Source organism: Macaca fascicularis, chromosome 14 (genome assembly GCF_037993035.2).
Source record: "Macaca fascicularis isolate 582-1 chromosome 14, T2T-MFA8v1.1".
NCBI lineage: Eukaryota > Metazoa > Chordata > Mammalia > Primates > Cercopithecidae > Macaca > Macaca fascicularis.
In genome coordinates, this window is record NC_088388.1 from 50,336,076 (window position 1) to 50,354,516 (window position 18,441).

The window sequence follows — 18,441 nt, forward strand, 5'->3', positions numbered from 1 at the left end:
AGAGATGCCTGCCCTCTCGTGTTCATTGAAGCATTATTCACAATAGCCAAGATATGGAATCAATCTAAGTGTCCATCAGTGGCTGAATGAATTTAAAAAAATGTAGTATCTACACACAATGAAATGCTATTTAGATTAATTTTTTTTTCATTTGTGACAACATGGATGAACCTGCAGTGCATTATGTGAAGTAAAATAAGTCAGGCACAGAAAGACAAAGACCACAAAATCTCACTTATATATGGCATCTAAAAAAGGTAAACTCTTAGAAAAAGAGAGTAAAATGGTGGTTATCAGAGGCTAGAGGCTGAAGGCATTGGGGAAACATTGGTCAAAGGAAAAAAAAATTCAGTTAGATGGGAGGAATATATACAATATCTATTGTACATAATGGTGACTATAGTCAATAATATTTTATATACTTAAAAGTAGCTAGGAGACTAGAGTTTTGGTGATCCTACCACACACACACACACACACACACACACACAAAGAGATTTTAAAAAAAGGAAATAGGAAAACAAACAAACAAACAAACAAACAAAAAAAACAGCTTCAATGAACTAGGGAAAAATATGAAGTGTCCTAACTTACATGTAACTGGACTTCCATAAGGAAAGACAGCAAAGAGAAGGAAGGAAAAATATTTGAAGAAATAATGACTGAAGTTTCCCAATTTGTTAGAAATTTATCAAATTTTATCAAATGTCTAAATTTGATAAAAAATTACATACCCATACATGCAGGATGCTCAATGGATCAAAGCTGAAGCAACAAAAAGATAGACAAAGCATATTATATTCAAATGACTATAAACCACTGATGAAGATAAACTCTTAAAAGTAATCAGAGAAAAACAAGGAACAAAGATAGGAATGACAACTGATTTCTCTTGCAAGTTACATACGAACCAGAAGACATCTTTAAGGTGCTGGAGAAAAAAAAATAACAACAAAAGACCTGTCAGCTCAGGGAGACTATTCTTAAAAAATGAAAGCAAAATAAAAACATTTTTAAATCCAAAAAACCGAGACAATATATTGCCAGCATTTCTACAAGAACTGTTAGAGATAGTTCTTTAGAGAGAAAAAAAAATACCTGATGGAAATTCAGATCTTCACAGTGAAATTAAGAAATGTTGAATATATGGGTAAATATAAACTTTGCTTTCTTTTTTAATGTCCTTAAAAGATAATGGACTTGTAAAGGCAAAAACAATACAAATACATTGTGAGTTTTATACATATATAGAATTAAAATGTATGTTAATTGCACAAAGTATAGTAGCAGGGAATTATAAATACAATGTTAAAGGTTTCTTACAGTATATATAAAGTGATATAATTTGAAGCTAGATTGCAATAGGTTAAAGATTTTAATAATAAAGTCATTCCACCTTTTGTTGATTAGTGCTTGCCTGGTATACCTTTCCTATACTTTCACTTTTACTTTTACTCTATCTGTAGTTCAATATTTAAAGTAGACATCATAGAGTTGTTTCCTGATTTTTATTATTATTATTATACTTTAAGTTCTGGGATACATGTGCAGAATGTGCAGGTTTTTTACATAGGTATACATGTGCCATGGTGGTTTGCTGCACCCATCAACCCATCATCTACATTAGTTATTTCTCCTAATGCTATCCCTCCCCTAGCCCCCCAGCCCATGACAGGCTCCAGTGTGTGGTGTTCCCCTCCTTGTGTCCATGTGTTCTCATTGTTCAACTCCTACTTATGAGAACATGCAGTGTTTAGTTTTCTGTTCCTGTGCTAGTTTGCTGAGAATAATCAGCTTCATCCATGTCCCTGCAAAGGACATGAACTCATCCTTTTTTATGGCTGCATAGTATTTTATGGTGTATATGTGCCACATTTTCTTTATCCAGTCTATCATCGATGGGCATTTGAGTTGGTTCCAAGTCTTTGTTATTGTGAATAGTGCTGCAGTCTTTGCTCATACATGTGCATGAGTCTTTGTTTCCTGATTTTTTAAAAAAATCGAATATCACAATTTCAACTTTAAAAAAAAAATTTTGCTTTAAATTCTGGGATACATGTGCAGAACCTGCAGGTTTGTTACATAGATATATGTTTGCCATGGTGGTTTGCTGCATCTATCAACACGTAATCTAGATTTTAAGCCCTGCATTCATTAGCTATTTGTCCTGATGCTCTCCCTCCCCTTGCCTCCCACCCCACTGACAGACCCCAGTGTGTTTTGTTTCCCTCTCTGTGTCCATGTGTTCTCATTGTTCAACTCCTGCTTATGAGTGAGAACATGCGATGTTTGGTTCTCTATTCCTGTGTTAGTTTGCTGAGGATGATGGCTTCCAGCTTCATCCATGTCCCTGCAAAAGACATGATCTCATTCCTTTTTATGGCTGCAAGAAAAAGTAGACTTCAAATAAGGCATATTACCAGCGATAGAGAGGGATATTAAATAATGACAAAAGGATCAATTCATCAAGAAGACATAACAATCTTAAATCAGCATCCATTGAATGAGTTTTAAAATATATGAAGGAAAGACTGATAAGACTGAAGGATAAAAAAACAAGTCCAAAGCCAAAATTATACGGGGGAATTTCAACACCTCTCACTCAGCAATAAATAGAACCAGTAGGCATAAAATCTGTAAGAATAAAGAAAACCTGAACAATTCTATGAACCAATCTGATATAACTGACATTTATATATAGAATGTGACATTCAAAAAGAGCAGAATACACATTCTTTTCAAATGTAAAGGAACATTCACTAAAACAGACCATATTCAGGGCCATCAAACAAACCTTAACAAAGTTAAAAGAATTAAAATCACACTAAATATGCTGTCTTACAGAAACAAAAATAAATTAGAGATAAATAACAGGAAGATATTTTCATAATTCCGAAATATTTAGAAATTAAACAACCTATTTCTAAATAATATGTGAGTCACAGAGGATAACTCAGGAGTAATTAGAAAATGCTTTGCATTGAATGAAAATGAAAACACACAATGTATCAAAGTTTGTGTCTGTAGTTAAAGAATCACTTAGAGCTGAGGTCAGTAAACTATGGCCCTCAAGCTAAGAATAGTTTTTCCATTTTTAAATAATTGTAAAAATAAAAAAACAAGAAGTAGAATTTAAAGAGGATGACAATGATCATTATTTCGCAGGAACAATTTATAGCTTGCAAAGTCTAGAAGTATTTACTATCTAGCTCTTTACAGAAAATATTTTTCAATCTCTTGTTCAGAAAATAAATAGCATTAAATATTTATATTAGAAATAAATAATCTAGGCCAGGCATGGTGGCTCACACCTGTAATCCCAGCACTTTGGGAGGCTGAGGCGGGTAGATAACCTAAAGTCGGGAGTTCAAGACCAGCGTGACCAACGTTGAGAAACTCCATCTGTACTAAAAATACAAAATTAGCTGGCATGGTGGCACATACCTGTAATCCCAGCTACTCAAGAGGCTGAGGCAGGAGAATCACTTGAACCAGGGAGGCAGAGGTTTCAGTGAGCCAAGGTCATGCGATTGCACTCTAGCCTGGGCAGCAAGAGCAAAACTCCAGCTGAAAAAAAAAAAAAAAAAAAAAGAAAGAGAGAAAGAAAGAAAATCAATAATCTAAGTTTCAATCTCAAGAAGCTAGTAAAAGAAGAGCAAAACCCAATGCATGAAAGAATATAATAAAGGTAAGAATAGAAATCATCAATCTCTAAAGCAGAAAATTTATAAAGAAAGTCAATAAAACCAGACTAGTTCTATGAAAAAATCATTAAATTGATACAACTCTTGGCTGATTAATCAGGAAAAAAAGAGCATGAGAGATGAAGGCGATACCAGTGTTAGGGGAAAAAAAGACACAACTACAGATTCTACAGATATCAAAAAGATAATAATGATATGTTATACAAAACTTCAGGTCAATAAATTCAGATCAAGTGGACACACTACTTGAAAGGTGCAAATTACCAAAACTCAGCTAAGAAAAAATAGATAACCTGACTATAACAATTTTAAAAAACAAATATGTGTAGCTAAATCCTTCCCACCACCCTCCATCCCGCCCTACCACAAACACTTTTTACTTATGTATGTTGAGATAGCTTGTCTGCCAAATTCCAGCAAATCTTTGAGGAAGAAATTATACCAATTATATCAATTCTACACAAACTCCCCAAAAGTAGAATTGGAGATAAAACTTTCCAACTTATTTTATGAGGCCAGCATTACTCTGATACCAAAACATGACAGAGATATAAGAAAACTGTAGAAAAATAACCCTCATAAATGGAAAAGCAATAATTCTTTGACAAAACATTAGCAAATCAAATCCCATTAAGTGTGGTTAATCTCAGGAATGCAAGGTTGGTTCAGCATTCAAAAACCAATCAATATAACTTACTATATCAACAGATTCAAAAGAAAATTTGTAAGATCATTTCAGTAGATAAATAATAGCATTTGATAAAATTTTTTATTTGTGATAAAAATTCTGAATAAACAAGAAACAGAATAGACCTTTCTCAAACTGAAAAAAAAATAGAAATCATTATATGACCTACAGCTAATATCATATTTAATGGTTAAAAACTGAATACTTTCCTCCTAAGATAAGGTGTCAACATTCATCACTTTTATTTACCATGTACTGGAGATTCTGGCCACTGAAACAGGAAAGAAAAAGATATAAAAGTTATACAGATTGGAACAGAAGAAGTAAAACTGTCCTTATTTGTAATGATATGATTATGTAGAAACTCCCAAGGAATCTTCAAAAAATTATTTGAACTAATAAGTGACTTTAGTGAAGTTAGAGGATATTTGTTCAAATATAAAAATCAATGGTATTTCTATAGTTTAGCAACAAGTAGCTAAAACTGAAATTTTAAAAAACCAATAATATTATTTATAATAGCACCAAAAACCACAATTCAGCATTAAATTTCACAAAATATATGCAAAGTCTATACACAGAAATTCATAAAACATTGCTGAGAGAAATTAAAGAAGACCTAAGTAAAAAAATAAACATAACACTCAATAAAACATACTATTCAGTATTGTAAAATGTCAGTTCTCCCCAGATTGATCTATAGATTCAATGCAACACCAACTAAGGCCTTGCATAATTTTTAGAGAACTTGATATCTTAATTCTAAAATTTATAGAAATGCTGATTCTGCAGTCAGATTGCTTGCTTTTTAAATTTGGCTTGCACACTTTAGCAAACATCAAGAGCTGTTTACCCAAAACTTCGTCCTTCCTACTGCAACCCTCACTTTTTGCTACAGGCCATTATTTTGTTTACCTTCTCCTTGGTGGCTCTATCCTTGGTTCCCCGATAAATCTTTAGATGTAATCTCATTCTTCCTTCATGCATTGGTTAAGAGGTGACCATGTGATCCAGTATGGCCAATGAGATAGAAGTGAAACTCCACTGGGTGACTGCTGTTAAAGGCTGTCTTGTTGATAAAGAGTCATCTCTCTTCTCCTCTTCTTTTGCTGGATATGGTTCTGCATGAATATGAAGCCTGGAACTTTGATTATCATTAGATGAGTTGGTCTGAGGATGGGTCTGACAAACAGGAAGGCAGAACAAAAAGATGGAAAGAGCCTGGATTCTAGATAAAATTGTTAACCTGCTGAGTTACCCAGCTCTGTGGAGCCACCATTAGAGGGAACTTACTCTTATATGAGAAAATAAATCATCCATATTTAAAAAATTATTTTACTTTGGGTTTTTGATGCTTGCATCCAGAAGCATCCTAACTGATAAAAACATGTTTCTTTAGCTAAGTTAATTGCTCTGTGCTTCAGTGTCCTCATCTCTAAATTAGGGACAATAGTAATAATGTTAATAACAATACTTACCTCATTGAATTTTTAGGCAGTTTAAATGAGATAATGCAAATAATATAGATGTACAATAGTAAGTACTCAATACATATTAGCTGTTATTATTAAATAATATGTTGGCTCACCCTTCTGAAAATAAGGGAAATATATGTGAAGCAAAGATATTTAATTCAATCAGCAAATATCTATAGACAATATGCTGTAAGTCAAGCCCTGTCACAATACCTGTGATGAGTCCCTGTCTCCCAAAGCTCACAGACTAGAGGGGAATAGAGTCTAGAAAAGAGGCAAGTATAATACAGTACTTTGGCAATTTACAGTTGCTTTGACTAGTTAAGTATAGGGTGTCAAGGTTATACAGAGAAAGGGCCTTTAACTCTGGCTTAGTAGAGTGTTAAGTTAGTAAAACTTATGGGAGGAGGTAATAGAGGCTAGGGCCTCAAGAACATGAATAAAATATCCAGATGAAAGGGACCTAGTGAAGCATTTGGAAGGTGTTCCAGGCAGAGGAAACAGTATAAATAAAGGCTTAGAGACAAGGAGAAGCATAGGGCATTCAGAAACTCCAAACAGTTCAGTGTGGCTAAGCCATAGATTGCCAGGCTAAGAGATGAATGGACACATTGAAGACTCATGTACAGTCTTCATCTGTCATGAAAAGGAGGAACCCGCAGGCTTCTTGGGAGGGTTGCTAATTTGGAAACCAGCACAAAGTATTCTTAGTAATAAAAACTGTACTGCTCCTGGTTCATGTCTCTAAATATGAATCTGACCTGTTATTTATTTAAGATGCGAAGCTCTTGCCTATACATCAAAGACTTCAGTTTAAAAAAAACATAAAATGTGGCTCAAGTTAAGATTAAAACTTTTAAAGTGGGGCAAGTTATAAATTAACATGTTTCCTACTGTATGCATGAATTGGAGGCTCACACTGAATCAGGTCACAGACCTGGACCAGACTAATTGGCTTTCATTTATTGGGTCATCAAGCTGTGACAGATATTCCAAGAAAGGCAGAGGTGAAGGGTGGGAATACTGGACAAGTAGTAAGGTACAAAATTACAAGAGTAATCAAATTTAGAGACAGTCAATCAGGAAAATTCTTAGAGACCCTCTGGTCGGAGTTCTCTAACTTTTAAAAATATAACACCCTTTCTTCAAATGTTCAAGTTTATCTTGGTAGATTGCAAAAAATGGCCCCAAATTCTTCCAGTCCTTTATGCATGCCTGTATACTGTGTTGTTACAGCTTTTTCTGTCAAGAGATAAAGATTTTCTCTTCATCTTTTAAATCTCAGTTTAGCCCTGTTACTTGTTTTGGTCAATGAAATATTGCCAAAACTGATGCAAGCAGAGGCTTGGAAAGCACTTGCCCATTGCAGCTTATCCTGTTTTCCTGCAGGATCTTTGGAACCCTAAGATGGCCATGTGAATGAGCCCAGGCTGACCTGCTATAGATCATGTAGATGGAGGTCCAATCATCCCAGGCAGCCTGGTCAAGGCTATCATAAATCGACCAGCCAGCTACCCTTGGTCTCATGAGTGATTCCAGCTGAGACAAGGTGAAGCTGAGCCCAGCCCAAATTGCTGACCCACAGAATTACACACTCAGTAAACAATGACTGTTTTAAACCACTATGCTTTGGCACATTTTGTTATGCAACAGAAGCTAACTGATCTATTCATCAGAAAGCTCAGCATTAAAAACAGAAGAAATAAGATCTGATCTGATTGAAGCAGTGATAAAGGAGAGACAGCCTTGACCCACCTCTTCCTAAAAGCCAGGACCATATCCCTCTCACACTGGTAGTCCCTAAAGGGGTTGTGCAGACTCAGTAGATTCCTGAATAAGAGTTTGACAAATTTGATCTAGTCTGATGCCTATTATATAGATAAGAGCACTGAGGCCCAGATGTAATCCTGATTGGCCTAAGCTAAACAATACATTGTGAATGCCTAGCCATGGTTCATAGATAGGTAGATGAGAACCAATTAGATCCAATGAGACACTTATAGTGAGAGGAAATAAGGTGAAGAGGAGTTTCAACCATCTACGAAAGAAAAGCCTATCTAAGAATGGAATCATTACAGCAGAGAGGAGAGGTGAAGAGAAGTAGAAGCCCAGTGATGCCATATGGACCCACCTGAAGCTCAGCAATATCTACCTTTGGACTTTTCAGTATAAGATGAACAAATGCCTCTGTGCTTAAGCTGAGACTACCCTCTTGTTTCCAAATCTTTTTTATTTTCTCCCCAATAGGACAGGCTGCTCAGATGGATAAATATAACCCTCTCATCCCTTGTTGTGTTTTACCTGAATTTAGAAACTTTCATATGAAAAAGATGGAAGTGAAAATCAAGCAGGTAGAATTTTTTATGATGGTGCACCTGGAATCGGAAATATGTGGAAGTCCAGGAGAATGGACTGACAGCATAAAGAGACATGTCAGTAAGTAGAAAGCATAACCTGAAGCTGAATCTAAGTTGTTAGGCTTAGATTACAGCTCTTTATGTATCTTTCATTTGGGATAAGAATTAGTAACAGGATGTAGATGTGAAGGAGAATTTGGTTGCAGGTAGGGTTTAGGGGATCTTAGGTATGGGGAGATAGTGGCTGAACGAGACAGGAAGCCAGATTGCCCATTATCACACACTGGGCATGAAACACAGCACGCAGAACAATGTCACCAGCCTAAGATATCAAGACTTAGAACAGAACCCTATCTCTCTGAAGTGAACCCACACACACTGAGATTGGACAAATGTATGCTCTATCTAATCATCGGAAAGTAAAAATAGGCCTTTCCTTCTACTTGTTTGCAAATTGAAAGTCTAACAACTTTACCACTCAACTGCTTGATGATTAGTAGGCGGTAATTTAAACTATACACATTATGCTAAGTATCCTTATATTAATTCAGTCTGAGTGAGTTTTTATAAAATGCTTTGTTCTGCTCAATAAAGTTAATTATATGTTCTATGTTTTATCACTGAGTGTCTTGATTTTTTAAAACATAATGGCAGCTTCAATTGCATTTCCTTATAAACTCGGGTGTGTAACAAAAAGCAATCCATATAAGGAAGCAAAGCTGTCCACTCCCCACTTCCCTGCCCCTTGCACTCCCAAAAGCCTTTCAAAGGTAGGATGTACCCTGTACATTTATAAGGGGCTGGCTGTCCCCTGAGATCCTGGATTGAAAGCCCTAAGCAAAAAGGTCCCTAGGAAACCTCTTCAATGTGGAAGGGGAAGGTGAGACCTGGTCTAGGAGCTATGAGCATCAGCACCCAGAGTTGATTCTGTGGGCTTTTAAAACAAGAGGTTAAAAGGCGAGGACTTAATCAATATGTGAGCAATTCCACAACACATGAGTTCATTCAGAAAGTGTACCTGCTGATAGTCCACATACATCCTGTGCAGATCACCTCTTAGATAGCCAGGGGTATATGCCACACCCAGCCTGGCTCTAGCAACTCAGGAAAATATGGAGGAGAGATATCACTTATAGAAAGGCTATAATAGAAATACAAACGGCTAGCATTTACTGGGTATTTACTCTAGGAACTTTACATTCATTACCCCATTTAATCCTCTTTAGAACCCTACCAAGTAGGTACTATTATTACTCCCAGTGCAGAGATGAGGAAAACTGAAGTTTGGAGAGGTTGAGCATCTTGGCCATAGAGCCAGGCACCTAGGACACAGAGCCAAGAGGGGCAGTCAGGTCAATATCTGAAGGAGATAGTAAAATCAAAGTCAAGCCATCATTATGAAGGGACTGAGCAGCTAAACAACTCCAGGGGAATCTCAGGGAAGTGGGAGGGTTAGAAGCAGAGGTGGAGGAAGCTGACCTGGATGGGTTTTCAGAGTGGATGAGTGTTAGCACCTTTAGGCACATGTGGGAAGAAAACCATCAAGGAACCAACAGATGCTACTAAAAAAGAAACAAACACGTAAGACCCGGGAATTGAAGGAAAGAATTAGTTGTTATTCATCTCATTTTTACAATAATAGCTAGCAGTCTATTTTTTAGTTAATTAATGCAATTTACATATTTAGTGTATTGACTTATTTAATTAATAATTTAATCACACTTCACCCAGCGCTGGGTTTGGCACATGAAAATTTATTAAATACATAATCTCATTGATGATTATTACTAAAAATATCTTACCTGTACACTACTAGATGGAGTTTAGTTTAACAGAAATATGAAAGAATTGATAGAACAGGTGTGAACATAGCTTCCAACAGTTTTTGTCCATGTGCTTTTGGGTAAGTCATTGTACTACTCCAAGTCTCATTTTTTCCAACAGTACATTGGCAAAATAGTAACCGTAAGCTTACCCTCAGGCCTGTTTCTAAGATCAAGTGAGATAGTGCATATGAAAGCATTTTAGAAACTGTAAAATGCCATCCCCACATTAAATTCCATTAACCTAATTAACCTGCCTGTTTACAAATACATTGCATTTTGACAATCAATATTTCTCTTGACTTGTCCATTGGCAATTACATGCAGAGTAGAGCTACAGATCATGGGCCAGTGATAGTTTTTACATAAGCTGCTGTTCCCTGATCCATTGATGGTAGAAATAACCCTGTAAAGGTACTCAAGCTTTAGTCTTTGGCTTTTCTATTCAATTACTCTGTGACATAGACAAGTTAATAAAATTTCTAAATCTGAAGTTTCATTCCTGAAAAATGTAGGTGAGAATGATATCTGCTCTACTTACCTTACATAGTTTTGGGAAGGAAACCTGGACTGTAGAAAATCCTAGTGTGGGCCAGGTGCTATGACTTACACCTGTAATCCCAGCACTCAGGGAGGCCCAGGTCAGTGGACTGCTTGAGCCCAGGAGTTCCAGACCAGCCTGGGCAACATGGTGAAACCCTGTCCCTACAAAAAATGCAAAAATTAGGTCAGCTATGGCGATGCATGCCTGTAGTCCCAGCTAACAGGTAGGTTGAAGTGGGAGAATCTCTTGAGCCCAGGAGGTTGAGGTTGCAGTGAGCCATGGTTGCGCCATTGCACTCCAGTCTAGGTGACAGAGCAAGACAGTCTGGGAGACAGTGCAGTTCTCTTCAAATTGTCAAAAAAAAAAAAAGGGGGGGGGGGGAAGAAAGATAGAAAGAAAGAAAAGAAAAAAGAATAGAAAAAGAAAATCCTAGTGTCAAAAGGTATATTTTAGCCAGTACATGTTGTATATGACCACTTAAAAGATATACAGACCACAACACACATACGGTCAGCTGTGGGCACTGAACAAACAAGAGTCAATAACCCAGTGGACTCAAACAATCTACAAGTGTTCTAAACACCTGTGAGTGCTCCAAATCCAATTAGGAAAATGGCCGGGCACAGTGGCTCACACCTGTAATCCCAGCACTTTGGGAGGCTGAGGTGGGCAGGCCACGAGGTCAGGAGATGAAGACCATCTTGGCCAACATGGTGAAACCCCGTGTCTACTAAGAATACAAAAATCAGCCGGGCGTGGTGGCAGGCACCTGTAGTCCCAGCTACTCAGGAGGCTGAGGCAGGAGAATCGCTTGAACCCAGGGGGTGGAGGCTGCAGTGAGCCTAGATCACGCCACTGCACTCCAGCCTGGGAGACAAAGTGAGACTCTGTCTCAAAGAAAAAAAGGGAAATGAAGATGAATTTAACAGAGAGGAGAGATAGTCACCCCCCTTATCCAAGGGAGGAATGTTTCAAGACCCCCAGGGAATGGCTGAAACCTTGGATACTACCAAACTCTATATGTACTATGTTTCTTTTCCCTATACATACATGGCTGTGATAAAATTTAATTTATAAATTAAGCACAGTAGGAGATTAACAGCAATAACTAATGATAAAATAGAACAATTCTAACCATATACTGTGATAAAGTTACATGAATGTGGTCTCTCTCAAAATGCCTTACTGTACTGTACTCCAGATAATTAAAACCCATGATAGAGCAAAACAATGGATAAGCAGGGTGGGTGGGTGGCAGGGGGGTACTGTAATTCAAAATGTCAGATAATCCCCTTACCACTGCCAAAAAAAGAGTATACTTTATCTAGATTCAACACATATCTGCTGTCAATCTATGAAGTGCTGGTGCCACTTTTTTCCAGGCACATTTCCATTTATGTTTTCAGTGTTTTCAATAATTTTTCCGATAATGCAGGGAGATCAATGTTTGATTTACAGAGAGGAAAATAGCTTCAGAAAATAAAAGTGGTACATGTAAGGCTGATAGTCTCCAGGGTGGTAAAGCCAGTACAGTGGATACAAGCCAAGATTCCAACCTGGGAGTCTTGAAACCTACCCGCCCAGCTGGCCCTTCCTCTCCAAGTCTGTAGAGGAGCTCTCGTCCATGGCTGTGGCAGTCTGTGATTCTGAGAATGTGGCAGCCTTGTTTCTATTCTGCTCATGTGAGGAATCCTATGAATGATTTATGGTCAAAGCCTTTTCTTCTCTCTATTTCTCTTTGAACTTATTTTTAGATATTTGTCCGTTCAGTTACGGGCTTTATTGAAAGCTGACTTCATCAATCACAACTCGCAAACCCAGGGAAAAAAGACGCAGAGTGAATGTTCCACTCAGTTCTCTTCTCCAAAGAGAAACTCCTATTTCCTTCACCTTCGAAGGAAGAAAAAAAAAGTAGCCTTAACCACTAAACACAACTAATGGAAGATGCACTCTGCTTTCTTGACTACAATGACTTGAGGCAAATCCCAGGGAAGTCAATATTAGATCAATTTGCAGCTGGCGGCTGGGGAAGGTGTAAAAAGCTCCTACCGTCGGTCCATTGTAGAGCCCTGTGAGGGCTGCATTTGACTGGGAAACATTTAAATCTATTTTCTTTTGACCTCTGAGGACTCTTAAGTGAGGGGGAAAAAAGCCCTTTGCAACAGGTCTGGTGTTTTGACATTCATTTTCCAGGGCACAAAGTGTTTCTGAAGGAGGAGAGGACAAATGCTTACAGTTAATGGAAGCCATGCTGGGCAACTGGTGTCATCAGAATCCCAGATTGAGCTCAGAGGCAAGGCCAGAAAACTTAAGGAGACACTAGGGGGTGTACAAGGGTGTACCCCATGGTGAGCCTAAGGAGGAAAATGAGAAGTGTGGATGACCTCAACCAATGACAGTGCCCATGAAGTGGAAAGAGACATCCATGGCAGGGGAGGACACTTGGGATCTAATTGTAGCTGGCATTTAATAAGCACTTATTACCTGTCTGGCATTTATGTGAAAGACTATGTGCTTTACCTGACTAGGTCTCCCCAGTAACCCCACATGGTAGGTATTACTACAATCCCCGCTTTAAAGATATAGAAAGTGAGACCTAGAGAATTGAGGTACCTTGCCAGTTTCCATAGCCAGAGTGGCAAAACTGGAATTCATTTATGCATCTGACCTCAATACCCAAGCTTTTAATCATCATGTGATCCTGCTTTCCTGTTCTATCACTAGCACACAGCACATGAAGCAAGATTTATCTTCTCTGAGCTTCATTTTCCTAGGTTTTATGTAAACCACTGGTTTAAGGGTAAGGAGAAGCTGTGGCTGAATTGTCTCAGCCTGTGTGCTGAATGCTGGACTCCTACAAAGGACCCACTGGAATGGGAAACTCTCCTGCTAGAAGATGGGAATATGGGATGTGAGCAAGGAAAGACACTAGGGACCTGTTGTTTAATTGCCCTAAGTCTACTTCTAGTCAACTGTTTCTCCTTCATTTGGTTGTATATAAATTAAGGTCTCCAAGGGCATATTCTAGTTCTAGCTAAAACAAACAAACAAACAAACAAACAAAAAAAAAGAAGAAGAAGGAGAAGATTAACCTACTCACCTGAAAACTCTTGAACCTTGTTGAGAAGACAATATCAGAACCAAACTGGAGAGGATGGGATGGTTGTGAATCTAGTTTACAAGGTTCCTTGAGGAACTGAAAAAATGGGAAAAAACTAGACAGAATTCAGATAAATATCTTGGAGATAGTTGCTTTTGTGATAGAAACAAGAAGAGGCATATGGTATAGAAGTTAAGTACTTGGCAGTCTGGATTCAGTCAGACCTGGGTTCAAATCTGTTCCATTTCTTACTAAATGATGACTACAGAAAAAAGTACTGAACCTAGCTAGGCCTTGATTTCTTTACCTCTAAAATGGGTGTCTATAAATAAAACTTACCTCTTAGAGTTTTGTGAAGATTAAGAGATAACGCATATATATCTTAGCCTAGTATACAACCAATGTTAGTCATTATCCTAAGTTACCTAACAAAGAGAACAAACACATTGATTTTGGGGAAGAAAACAGTATTCGAATGTGATGAAAGCATTGGCAAGAAAGTGGATGTAAACTTGGCAGAGAAAACTCAACTGGAACAGTTAGGGTAGTTGGGTGTCCATGGAGCCACCCTGCACAAAGGGAAGACTGGGAAACCCCAGCTGTGTTTGCCTTATTTTCAGCAAGGATTTCTTGGCACTTGAGCAGAGCAACACAGTATAGCAGAAACCCCAGAGAAAAGGATAACCCTGTGCTAAGGGATGGGATGGAGGTAAAGTAGGGCAGGGACTTGCTGGTGGTAAATTAACGTCAACTAGGATTACAGAGTGAGAGAGGTCTTTGGAACACAGCCCTCTCTATGGTAGTGAGAAAAGGCAGTACCAGGTGGACTTGAAGGATTCGTCTGAATTGGACTGTCAGAAAACGAATTTTTCTAATGGATTGTAGAGTGTAGAGAGGAGTTTTCCTTACTACATCCGTTCTTCCTGTTCTGCAGCAACTTTAAGGTTTGGGTAGGATTGACTACTAGGGGAGAAGCCTGGACCAAGGATCAGCAAACTTTTCCAAAAAGGGCCAGGGAGTAAATATTTTAGGCTTTGTGAGCCAGATGGTTGCAACTACTCAACTCTGTTGTACCATGAAAGCAGCCATAGGCAATGAGTAAATCAAAAGACTCTGGGTGTGTTCTAATAAAACTTTATTTACGGCCGGGCGCAGTGGCTCAAACCTGTAATCCCAGCACTTTTGGAGGCCGAGACAGGTGGATCACAAGGTCAGGAGATGGAGACCATCCTGGCTAACACGGTGAAACCCCGTCTCTACTAAAAAATACAAAAAACTAGCCGGGCGAGGTGGCGGGCGCCTGTAGTCCCAGCTACTCGGGAGGCTGAGGCAGAAGAATGGCATGAACCCGGGAGGCGGACCTTGCAGTGAGCTGAGATCTGGCCACTGCACTCCAGCCTGGGTGACAGAGCGAGACTCCGTCTCAAAAAACAAACAAACAAACAAACAAACAAAAAAACCCCACAAAACTTTATTTACAAAAACAGGCAGCAGGGTGAATTCGGCCTGTGGCAGTAGACTGGTCTAAGCCAATCAAGGTACCCTCACCCACCCTTTGACACAGTAATGACTAAGCATAATATTTCAGTAACTACAGTGATTGGCTCTGGGATATTCTTATCAGAGCAAATATGAGGAATTCAATTTGATGGTTTTCTGGGGAATGGGGAGGGGGAATATGCCTTGTTGCTCCCTGTATATAACTAAAAATTAATCATAAGGAAAGCCAGGCAGAGGAAGAAAACAATAAATGGAGAAGAAAAGAGCTTAGAATACACTAGAGAAACCAAATTGATGATCTGATTGAACCATCTCTGAAGCTTGCCCCCATTTGACTTCATAACTATAAAAGCAAATAAATTCCTATTTTATAAGCCATTTTAAGTTAGATTTACCAATACTTCCAACAAATGAATCCTGACTGATACCAGTTGGGGATCATATTAACTAAGGGAAGGAAAAGAACACTATGTCCGATATGAAAACAAAACAAAATAATAAAACATGGCAAGCAGAACTGCTTTTGATGCAGCTCAGTTTAGGTAATCAAAGTGGACAGTGTTTCCTCACCTACCCCTATGCCCACCCTCACAGTTCCTGAAGTATCTCTTCTGACAGCTACATTCTAAAAGCATACTTTGAAAGCAACAAGCCAAAATTCTCTATTAGTCCTTTTGTTATTTCAGGAGACATCTTTGAGAGAAGGAAACTCCAGTTAAATCACAGGGGTTTTGGAATTTACTTCTTCCATACATCCTGACTTGCTGTAGGAATCCCTCTGTGAAACTCTATTTCCTCATTTGTGAAATAAGCATCTTAGATAAAATAATCACAAAGGCTCTCTTTCCACCATTCTTCTATAAGAGTAAGAACAGGTTGATCATCTCTCCGGAAGAATGAGACTTTGGGTAGCTGCAATTTTTCCCTGGAAAGATTACAAATTAACATAAAAAAAGAAAAGCAGAAAATACAAATTACTCATAATATCTTTCTTGAGAATAACCACTGTGAACATTTTGGTGTGAATATGTTCAAGCTTCTTTATGTCTCATCCACATGTACAGACACACAAACAAATATAAGAAATAATACCATGCATATTATATTATAACCTGTTGAATTACCTTAAAAGTATAATGAACATCTTTCCCTACCACTAAATATTCTTCCATAACATAATGTTTTAATAGCTGTAAAGAATTTCCATTGCATAGATATAGCAAAATTTATTCAACTAATCTCTTTCTGTTGGAAATTTAGGTTTTCTAATTTTCTGCTATTTTAATATTATGATGAAAATTATTGTAGCTAAATCTCTACACATTTGCATTATTATATCCTTAGGATTTATTTTTAGAAATGGAATTACTAATTCAAAGGGTATAAACATTTTTAAGTTGTCTGATGTATTTTACCAAATTATCAAGAAAGTTTATGCAAATTTAAACACCCCTTCCCTGTATATGAAAAAGCCTGTTCACTCACATTCTCACCACCACCAGGCGTTGTTATATTTTAAAATCTTAATAAGTCAGGGGAAGTGAGGAAAATGGGAGACAGATTCATTATGAGAAGATCTCTTGCACTTTAATTTCTTTGTAGGGTAAATCTTCTTTATGAGGTTTGATTTGTAATTGGACCCTGGAACTATATGAAAAGCTAACTTTAGTTACGTTTCTACAACCAAAGATGTAGTCCAAGAGGACAATTTGATTCCTCTTTCAAGATCTAAAAGTAGAGATAAAATAGTCTCATCAGACAAGGATAAAAGGATGCCTAGTGGGCTAGGGGGAGACAGAGACAAATGGATATCAAGGGAAATTCCAAGTTTTCTGAATCCTCCCACATATCCCCCCTCCAACTTTTAGAGCCTCAACTCTTCCTGATTAGTGCCTTAACTGTGACACAAGAACTGATCCATATTCAATTGATAGAACTCCACAACCTATAAGAATAATCTTGAATTTGGTTATCTTCCCTGTGACTCTTTAAGATATATATATATATTATAATTATTATATATGGATATATATAGATGTAAAATCCTGGCCAACACCTGGATTGCAGCCTAATGAGACCGTGAAGCAACCCAGCTAACCTATGCTCACAGAATTTTGATCTACAGAAACTGAGAGGTAATAAATATGTGTTGCTGGAATCTTTACTAAGTTTGTAGGAATTTGTTGTGCAGCAACAGAAAACAAATATACCCACATACGAGTCTTTCTGTTACAAATTTCTGTGATGAGTTTCTCAATTGCAATCCAATTATATTTGATTTAAGCAGGAAAGCAATTCATTGAAAGCATACCAGATAGGCCGTAGAATCCAAAGAAAGGCTTTAGAATGGGTCTTGCTCAATAGGCAGGTAGTTGAGGAGACCAGCAGCAGGAGTCACAGCCCAGATGCTTCAGTATCAGTCTTGTTAAGATACCACCACTGGCACACCTGCCTCTGTTACCACCACTGCTAGACGACACTGCCACTGGACTCTGTTTCTGCTACTGGCCACTGGGTACAGCCACCATGTAATGCCTTGTTCATCACTGCCTTGCATCTTTGCATTCGTTTTTTGAGATTTAAAGTATTAAGTAAGAGCATGTGATTGGCCAAGTTTAAGTCACACACCCAAATCCTAACTGCCAGGAAACAGTGAGATGATGTATCTGCTCAGAGCCACAGAGTTGCTCAAATTTAGAGTGCACATAAATAGCATGTCTAGGAGCTTCACAGTGGTCATCTAATAAGAGACCACAGTAAAGCTGGTGCTTCCTAGAATTATGCAATGCACAGCTATTCATACAAATTATGATGAGAATGTATCCCCTGGAGTTGCACAGTGCAGCACCCTGTACTGTTCCCATTCAGCTTCTCCTGCAGAAATAGAAAGTTGTATCTTATCATGATAAAGAATTGCACTATGGAATGGCCCTCCAGTAGAAAGGTGTTAGGATGCAGGAAAATTATGAAAAAAAGATAAATGAGGCTTTTATCAGTAAATAGCTGGTAATTGAAGCCACATGTCAACATTGTATGGTCATCCCTTGGTATCCATGGGAGATTGGTTCCAGGGTACCTTCCCAGCAGCCCCAAGCAGATACCAGACATTCATGGTGACTGCACCCAGGGGTGGCAACACTAGTACCCAGTGGCCAGTATTTGCTTAAGTCCCTTATATCAAATAGTGCCCTATTTGCACAGCACCCATGTGCATCCTCCTGTATACTTTAAATCATCTCTAGATTACTTA

At 38.1% G+C, this 18,441-nt stretch overlaps 1 long non-coding RNA gene across 1 annotated transcript; it reads right to left on the reverse strand.

The window, feature by feature from the left end:
* Positions 1-1,493: 1,493 nt before the first annotated feature.
* On the reverse strand, positions 1,494-9,044 carry LOC135967052 (uncharacterized). Its single transcript, XR_010580877.2, has 4 exons — positions 5,308-9,044; positions 4,642-4,663; positions 3,445-3,567; positions 1,494-2,383 (listed from the first exon to the last, which is right to left on the reverse strand). It is a non-coding gene; the product is annotated as an uncharacterized lncRNA (long non-coding RNA).
* Between the last annotated feature and the right edge of the window lie 9,397 nt (positions 9,045-18,441).